The following is a 9,657-nucleotide window of genomic DNA, read 5'->3' on the forward strand; positions in this document are numbered from 1 at the left end:
TATGTATAATAAATATCTAGTAAGACCATTCCACTGAATACTTCCTCATTAGTGTTTTTGAGTTCCCACTCCCTTACATCCTTGCCAAGATTTATTATCAGTTTTCTTTCATTTATGCCAGTCTGATAGGTGAAAAATCACATTTTGTTTTAGTTAGCATAAAACTGATGAGCGAATTTGAAAATCTCTCTTTTTTTGAGGTGGAGTCTCGCTCTGTCACCTAGGCTGGAATGCAATGGCGTGATCTTGGCTCACTGCAAACTCTGCCTCCTGGATTCAAGCTATTCTCCTGCCTCAGCTTTCCAAGTAGCTGGGACTATAGGCACACACCACCATGCCCAGCTAATTTTTGTATTTTTAGTAAAGACAGGGTTTCAGCATGTTGACTAGGCTGGTCTTGAACTCCTGACCTCAAGTGATCTGCCCGCCTTGGCCTCCCAAAGTGCTGGGATTATAGGCATGAACCACCGCACCCGGCCTGAAAATCTTTTTGTATGTTTTTATATTTTTTTTATATGTTTCTTATTTTGTATTCTTTTTCTACAAATTGCCTATTGATAGACTTTGCTCATTTTTCTATCAGGTTGTTTATATTTTGCTTGAATTCACATAAACTCTGTACATATTCTGAATAAGAATATTTTGTAGGTTGTAAATGTTGCAACATTTCTCCCAGTCTGTCACTTGTCTTAACTTTGTTTATAGATGCTTTGGCCACATTTTCATAGCTTTGATTACAGTATATTATTATAATTTTTCTTTTATAGTCTTACTTATTGTTGTTAATCTCTTACTGTGCCTAATTTATAAATTAAACTTTATCATAGGTATGGGCCAGGCATGGTGGCTCACACCTGTAATCCCAGCACTTTGGGAGGCCAAAGCAAGTGGATCACCTGAGGTCAGGAGTTTGAGACCAGCCTGGCCAACATAGTGAAACCCCATCTCTACTAAATATACAAAAAATTAGCCGGGTGTGGTGGTGGGTGCCTACAATCCCAGTTACTCGGGAGGCTGAGGCAGGAGAATCACTTGAACCCAGGAGGTGGAGGTTGCAGTGAGCTGAAAGAGTGCCACTGCATTTCAGCCTGGGCAACAGAGTGAGACTCCATCTCAAAAAAAAAAAAAAAAAAAGAAAGAAAAAGAAAAAAAATTATCATAGTTATGTATAGGAAAAAACAGGGTATATATAGGGTTTGATACTATGTGAGGATTTGGGCATCCATGGGGGCCTTGGAACGTATCTCCCCAGGATAAGGACAAACTACTATATAAAACATTTCTATCACCACAAGGATCCCTCAAAATGCTCTTCTATAGCCACACCTATTTCCCTCCCACATCACCTCCTCCTTAACCCCTCCAAACCATTAATCAGTTCTCCATCTCTATAATTTTGCATTCAATAATGTTATATGTAAGTGGCATTATAGGGTAGGTAGCCTTTTAGGATTAGCTTTTTTTCATTCAGTATAGTTCTTCGGAGATTCACACAGGTTGTTGTGTGAATCAGTCATTTGTCTCTTTTTATTGCTGAGTAGTATTCCATGGTATGGATGTACCACAGTTTGTTTAACCATTCACTCATAAAGGGCATCTGGATTGTGCTCAGATTTTGGCTATTACAAATAAACCTGCTATGGACATTTATGTTCAGATTTTTGTGTGAACATAAGTCTTCATTTCTCTGGGGTAAATGCCTTGGAGTGCAATTGCTGGGTCGTATGGTAGTTGCATGTTTCATTTTTTATAAGCCTTCTGCTCTTTTCTAGAGTAGATGTGCCACTTCACAGTCCCATCAACAATGTGTAGGTGATACAGTTTCTCTGCATCCTCACCAGCATTTGGTGCTGTGTGTTACCCATCCTGATAGGTATGTCATGATATCTTATTGCGGTTTTAACTTGCATTTCCCTGATGGCTAATGAGCATCTTTTCATGTGTGTGTTTGTAATCTGTATATCCTCTTTGGAGAAATGTCTCTTTATGTCCTTTAGACCTTTTCTAATTGGATCGCTCTTTTTTTTTCTTACTGTTGAGTTTGAGAGCTCTTTGCATAGTCTAGATGCTAGACTTTGTCAGATACGTGATTTGCAAATATTTTCTCTCGGCCTGTAGCTTGTCTGTTCATCCTCTTAGTAGGGTTGTGCATTGAGCAAAAATTTGTAATTCTGATGAAATCCAGTATATCATTTTTTCATTTTATGGCTCATGTTTTTGGTGTTTAGTCTGAGATTTTTTTTCACCTCACCCTAGATCCTGAAGATTTTCTCCTATTTTTCTAGAAGTTTTATTGTTTTACATTTTGCATTTTGGTTCATTATCCTTTAATTTTTGTATAAAATGTGAGATTTAGGCTGAAATTCTTTTTTTTAACCTATGGACGGTCCATTGCCCCAGTACCATTTGTTGAAAGGCTGTTCTTCCCCCATTGAATTGCTTTTGCACTTTTGTCAAAAAATCAGTTGAGCACATTTGTGCGGGTCTGTTACTGGGTTCAGCTTTATGGAGATATAATTCACATACCATACAATTCACCCGTATATAATATATCATTCAATTCTTTTTTAAGCATATCCATAGAGTTGTGCAACCGACTGTGCAATTTTAGAACATTTCATTATCTGACAAAGAAACCTTTGAAAGGGGAATTTTACCACCTTAAGAATATCAAGTTGATCCAAGACCTGCATCATACTAAAAATCTTCTGTGGGTGCCCCGAAGTGCAGAAGGCGCCTCCTCTGATAAGCCTGTGATACAGCAGGTGTTGATCCTAGGCCCGGCTGGTCAGCTTCTCCACAAGGCTGCCCTCTGACAAGCTCTGCGCTTCCACCACTGCCTCCCACAGGCCTCTTCTGCTCCCCGCCTTGGCCTTTGGGCCGCAACCTCCAGAATACCCATGGTTTTCCTCCCTGAAAGATGGAGCCCCTAGGGCAACCATCTGCTCCTGTCCTCCAGCTCCATTGCAGCCGGCCTTTCCACCAGCCCCAGTCCAGGTGGGACAGGACATGGAGACAGCAGGGACTCGAGTTTCCGTTTGGAGGCGGCAGGATTCAGAGGCAAATTCAGCCCCGTAAACCTCTGCTGCCGCCTCCCCTGCAGCAACTGAGGCCTCCCACCTCTCGGAGCGAACCCCCAAGGAGAGCACAGCCAAGATTTTGGACTTCAGGAAACAGCATCCAGGCCATCGCTTGCCCTCGGGCTGAGGGCCACGCATCCCTGCCTGTCCCCTCACAGGCGGCTGCACGCTCCGGCCCTCGCCCCAGCCCTCAGGGCCCCGGCGGGAAGCCCCTCTCTTCCCGGCAGGCCTGGCCGGGTTGTGCCCTCCTGCGGAGTCCCCAAGGGGCGGGGAGCCCGCGCCTGCTTAGCCCGGCTCTTAGGACACCTCTGTCTGCGTCTCCTTCGTCGCCACTCCGGGTTTCGACTCCGCGTGGCCAGGCACCCCGGGTCACCACCTCTCGACCCAGGGCGAGCTCACGCCGCCGCCTGCGCGCTGAACTGGGAGCTGGGAGCAGCCGACATCGGTCTCTGAAACCCTGCGCTGGGAGGCCCTCGGCTGGGCGGGGATTCCTGGGCGCTGAACAAGTTTTCCCGGCGGTGTCTGTCCGAGCGCAGACAGAAGCCGCGCGAGGGGACGCGGGGTCGTGTCCTGGGGCGGCGGGGAGGGGCTGGGAGGGCGGATGTGGAGGGGCCTGGACTGCCTGCCGGCTAGGGGCGGCCACCTTGGCAGGAGATCCGACGCGCGGGGCCTCCCGGTCCGCGCTCCTCCAGGAGGCCGGATCCGCGCGGCAGTCCTGGGCTCCGCTCCTCAACCTCCTGCCGCGGCCGCGCCCCGCTGGGGAAGGTGCGAGGTGCGGCGGATAAGGACGATTCTTGACGCTGAGCCTGTGGGCCAGGCCCGCGCCCACCGCAGGAATCTCTCCCGGGAAGGCCCGGAAAGATGCCAGCGGCCCCTGAAGCAGGGAGACCCCTGCGCGTGCGCTTCTGAGGCAGATGCATCAGGGAGGCCTTCCTGGGCGAGAGGGAAAGGATAATGGAGTGAGGGGAGTGTTGTGGACCAAGGCCTGGAGGGCGAGCAAGGGTCTGGGGTGTCTGGCGATACTGGGTGGAGGGAAGGGGGTTCTCTGTGGCCGGCATCAGGTGCTCCAGGGCAGGGCTTGGAGATAGCCAGGCCCAGCCAAGGGTCTCAAACGTTCTACCTGACGTTTCAGTCCTCAAACCGCTGTAGGGCCTCTTCAGGGTTTCAGCAGGAGACGCAGTCAGATTTTGTAGAAAAGTCATTCTGACCAGGCGCAGTGGTCACACCTGTAATCCCAGCATGCTGAGAGGCTGAGGGGGGCGGATGACTTGAGGTCAAGAATTTGAAACTAGCCTGGCCAATATGGTGAAACCCTGTCTCTACTAAAATAAAAAAATTAGCCGGGCGTGGTGGCGTGCCCCCGTAATCCCAGCTACTCAGGAGGCTGAGGCAGGAGAATTGCTTGAACCTGGAAGGCGGAGGTTGCAATGAGCTGAGATCATGCCACTGCACTCCAGCCTGGACGACAGAGTGAGACACCGCCTCAAAAAAAAAAAAAAAAAAAAAGCCAGGCATGGTGGCGAGCGCCTGTAATCCCAGCTACTCTGGAGGCTGGCAGGAGAATTGTTTGAATCCGCTAAGCGGAGGTTGCAGTGAGCCGAGATCTCGCCACTGCATTGCGGCCTAGGAAAGAAAGAAAGAGAGAGAGAAAAAGGGAGAAAGAAAGGGAGAAGGGGAGAGAGGGAGGGAGGAAGGGAAGAAAAAGAGAGGAAGGAGGGAGGAAAAAGAGAAAAAGGAGAAAAGAAAAAAAAAAGAAAATGAAGGGAGGAAGGAAGGAAAAGAAAAGTCATTCTGGAGGCTGGTGGAGAACTGGTGAGCTCCCATAAGCACCCCAGTGAATGGAGGTTTCACCAGTGAGGCCTGGGGAGGAGGGACCCGTGCAGAGCATTACAGAGGCAGGGTCAGTGGGGCTGGGACAGCTTGGCTTTGGGTAGTAAGGGAAGAAGAGTCAAGGATGTCTTATGGCCCCTGAAGGTGTGCTCCAGGCCCCCTGCCTCTGTGGGGCACAGTTACCACCTCTTAGGAGGCCTCACCTTATGCAGAGTTGGGCCTTAATATTTATTTGAGGCCAAGAGAATTGTTTCCTCACTACCCTCGGAGAACTAACCTGATCTTGCTGTAGAGAGACATAAGCAGTCCCTGCCTTCACAGTAGTTTCAGAGTACAGATGACTTCTGGCAGGTGCAGGGAGCACCCTCAGCTCTGAATAGGCAGAGAAGACAGAGAGACCAAAGAATAAAACAAAAGAAAGAACACTGACATGGTTAACAAATCAGACAGAAGGTAAGGTCTCTTAACCGAGTGTCTTTTTGTTGTCTTTTTTGTTGTTGTTGAGACAGGGTCTCACTCTGTCACCCAGGCTGGAGTGCAGTGGCATGATCATGGCTCACTGCAACTTCCACCTCCTGGGCTAAAGTGATGCTCTCACCTCAGCCTCCCAAGTAACTGGTAGGACAGGCACGTGCCACCATGCCTGGCTAATTTCTGTGTGCTTTGTAGAGACAGGGTTTCACCATGTTGCCCAGGCTGGTCTCAAACTCCTGAGCTCAAGCGATCCACCTCCCAAAGTGCTGGGATTACAGGTGTGAGCCACTGCACCTGGCCCATTAATTGAGTGTTTTTTAGAGTCCAGATTTTCTTTTCAATTGCAATGTCAATACATGCTCATTATAAAAACACTAAAAAGCACAAAAAAATTGTAAAAGGAAAGAATATTCATATTTTCCTGTTTAAACTCAACCACCTTAGTTGAGTTTATCATTTAGTGTTTTCCTTCCAATATTTCTTCCCTTACATGGTATTCAAACTTTTACCAAAGTTGTGGTTATACTGTCTTCACAATTTGCAGAGTCCCTTTTCACTTAAGATTATCTCAGAAGCGCTCTCTCATGGGTCATGGTTACATGGCAGCTACCGCGGCAAAGCGAGAGCCTCAGAGACGCCACTGCGGCCAGCACAGCCGGAGACCTGAGCTGGGGGCTGTCTGCAGGCCCTGCACTCTCTCAATGAGTTGGAGAAGTCCCATTGTATCAGAGTAAGATGGACGGTAGCTTTGATTGTGATTGTGGTGAGCTGGAGCCACCTGATCACTAACAAAAGACACCTTCTGTTAACCAACAGCCACCAGGGCTTCCTGTTGAAATATATAGCAACAAAGGAAGAAAAGAAGCAAAACGGAAATAGTGCTTAACAGCACCTTAGAATGATGCTGCTCAGGACCAGTCCAACACTGAATGTATATGCACTGTGAGGAGAATGTTCATAGAAGCCTGTTGTGTGCATATTTATTCACATTTTTGTTAAATGTTAAATCATTTAGCACAGTAATCTGAGTGCATAGTATATCATTTCATTCCGTTTGAGTTTCTTGAGTGTTTTCTTTAAATGTCTGCAGAGTTGCTGCCCCTTTCTTGAACTATGAGTACTGCAATCTTTTTAATTCTCAATATGAGTAGAGCTTTTTGAGCTTTAAATCTAAGGGAAACTCAACAGGCCTGTTTGGCGTATGCAATGAACATCAAGAAACCATCTTGCTGTGGAAGCATAATTATTATTTTTTTCTCTCTTTTTGAAAGATCTTTCCTTTGGATGCCAGTTTTCTTCCTTGTTTACACAAGTTCAACAATTCAAAAGGAAAAGGCAATATAATTGGCAATGATTGGCCTATACATAACAACTTTGATATTGATGAAGTTCAGCTTGATCCAAGAGCTCTGTCTGATGCCACTGATGAAGAAGAAGTACAGGTTGACCCCTGAAAATATTTGGATGGAGATCGGGAAAAGTATCTGGAGGATCCTGCTTTTGATACCAATTACTCTACTGAGCCTTGCTGGCAGTACCCAGATCATCATGAAAACAAATATTGCGATCTGGAGTGTAGCCATACTTGTAACTGCAAAACGAGGTCATCATCATATTTAGATAACTTAGTTTGGAGAGAGAGTGAACCATTACTATGAACCCAAGCTTATTATAGATCTTTCCAATTGGAAAGAACAAGCAAAGAAAAATCTGATAAGGCAAATCAAAATGTGAAAGGAATGGATTGGTTAAAGCCAGATAGCACTAAAGGAAGCATCACAGCAACTGGCTGGAAAAGAAAGGGAAAAGAATCATGGATTTGATTTTGATTCCTTTATTGCAGGAACTATTCAACTTAGTTCCCAACATGAGCCTACTGATGTTGTTGATAAATTAAATGACTTGAATAGCTCAGTGTCCCAACTAGAATTGAAAAGTTTGATATCAAAGTCAGTAAGCTAAGAAAAACAGGAAAAAGGAATGGCAAATCTGGCTCAGTTAGAAACCTTGTACCAATCTTCTTGGGACAGCCAGTGTGTGAGTGGTGGGGAGGACTGTTTTCTCATCAATCAGTTTTGTGACGTAAGGAAGGATGAACAAGTTGAGAAAGAAAACACTTACACTCGTTACTTGGACAAGTTCTTTAGCAGGAAAGAAGATACTGAAATGCTAGAAACTGAGCCAGTAGAGGAAGAAGAGCTTGGGGAGAGAGGAAATGAGGAAAGGTTTCTGAACAACAGTGGGGAGTTCCTCTTTAACAAGTTTCAGTCGCGTCCATGTGAAGAGACCACCAAACAGGCTTTGTGTGAGCAACAAGGCTGTTTATTTCACCTGGGCACAGGCGGGCTGAGTCCGAAAAGAGAGTCAGTGAAGGGAGATGGGGTGGGTCTGTTTTATAGGTTTTGGGTAGGTAAAGGAAAATTACAGTCAAAGGGGGTTGTTCTCTGGCTGGCAGGGGTGGGGGTCACAAGGTGCTCAGTGTGGGAGCTTTTGAGCCAGGATGAGCTAGGAGAAGGAATTTCACAAGGTAATGTCATCAGTTAAGGCAGGAACAGGCCATTTTCACTTCTTTTGTGATTCTTCAGTTACTTCAGGCCATCTGGATGTATACGTGCTGATCACAGAAGATATGATGGCTTAGCTTGGGCTCCGAGGCCTGACAAAAAGCAGCTCGAGTCCATAGGCATCCCGCAGTTTCACAGTCCAGTTGGGTCACCACTTAAGTCAACACAGGCCACATTAACACCTTCTGCTATGAAATCTTCCTCTCAAATTCCTCATCAAACATACAGTAGCAGTCTGAAACTTCTGAACTAAAACACTCAGCAGACATTTATCTTTGTATTCTTCATGAAATGTGTTTTGTCTTTTTTTATTACTAGTGTTTAAGTCATTTTTTACTTGAATCAGATGGTGTCATTTAGTAAGGATTTTATTAGTTCTTGGCTTTTAAAATCCAGACTTTCTTTTTCTACATGTGAGATAGTTTTTATTTTAACTGGCATGTCATTTGCTCACAAAAATAAAGACTAGAGCAAAATAATGCAATGCAGGAGAAAAGAAATGCACTAAGACAGGTAAAGAACATTCTCTCATAGAACAATGATCTGTTTTACAGGAAACAAACCTTGCCTTGAAATTTACACAGTGAGACTGTACATAATTGCATGAAAATAGCTATTTTTTCTAAGACATTTTTCATTCATGAGTATTTTCAAGTTTTTCATACTGTACACATTTCTCAAAACACATGATACCAGCAGCAACTGAAAATGAATGCTGAATTTGGTACACATGTGTTATCTACCTCAAGGTAACAAGAGTACGTGGCAAAACATATACCACCATAGTGCTTCACAATATGCACTTCTATTTAGCCAGCGTTTATTGTAGTAAACTATTCTTAATAAGACTCATTCACTGTTTATAAATGTTCTGGTATGCATTCTTTATAGTGAAGTGTTAATGCATCGCATCTTATTTATTTTAGTATATTTTCTGTATTTAATTATTAAAATTAACTTAGTTTTAAAAATGTATTTGTAAATACACTTTTTCCATTTGGCACTATGGTTTGTTGCTTTCCTAGCTGAATCTATAATGTCAGCTTATCCTAAGCCTGTCCACATACTTAATTTACTTCAGTGTTCATTTTAAGTAACATGCTCACTGTGTATAGGAATTTGTATTTTGGAGGTGCTTGATCTATCTACAAAGAAAAATTAATTAGGAATTACTTTATTATAAAATGCTCTGAGAAGTTTAATTGTGTTTATTTAAAAAAAAGTTAGACTTGTGTACATGGAAGTAATTAAGGTACATCATTATTGTAGTTTAAAAGTTGTACATGATAAGACATTTTGTTTTTACTGTATGTTTTTACTGAATGATCTATTCCCCATCCCAAGGCAAGCATGAATAAAATTAGGTTAAATGAAAAAAAACAAAAAAGATTATCTCAGGAGCATTTTTCCATCATATGATAAACTTGCAGGTAATTACAATATTGAGCAGGTCACTCAGTCCTGGTCTGCCAGATTTAGCTTCATTCTTGAACCCCAAATTCCAGTGAATCTACAAATATGAATGCAGGTGCCACTTGGTTTTCTTTCCTTTTGCATTATAATAAAAATTAAGAAAGCTGGCTCTGACATTTATTAATCCTCTTCTTTTCTGAAAAATATTTAGGCAATGATAAACACAGTGCCTTAGAAATACCAGCAGGATAATTAACTTCCAATGGAAGCAGGGAGGAAGTATGGGCTGAGGTTAG

At 44.1% G+C, this 9,657-nt stretch overlaps 1 pseudogene; it reads left to right on the plus strand.

Annotated features, from left to right (window-relative positions):
• Positions 1-3,681: 3,681 nt before the first annotated feature.
• LOC100985951 (mitogen-activated protein kinase 6-like) lies at positions 3,682-8,868 on the plus strand (annotated as a pseudogene).
• Positions 8,869-9,657: the final 789 nt, after the last annotated feature.

This window comes from Pan paniscus, chromosome 8 (genome assembly GCF_029289425.2).
Source record: "Pan paniscus chromosome 8, NHGRI_mPanPan1-v2.0_pri, whole genome shotgun sequence".
NCBI classification, from domain to species: Eukaryota; Metazoa; Chordata; class Mammalia; order Primates; family Hominidae; genus Pan; species Pan paniscus.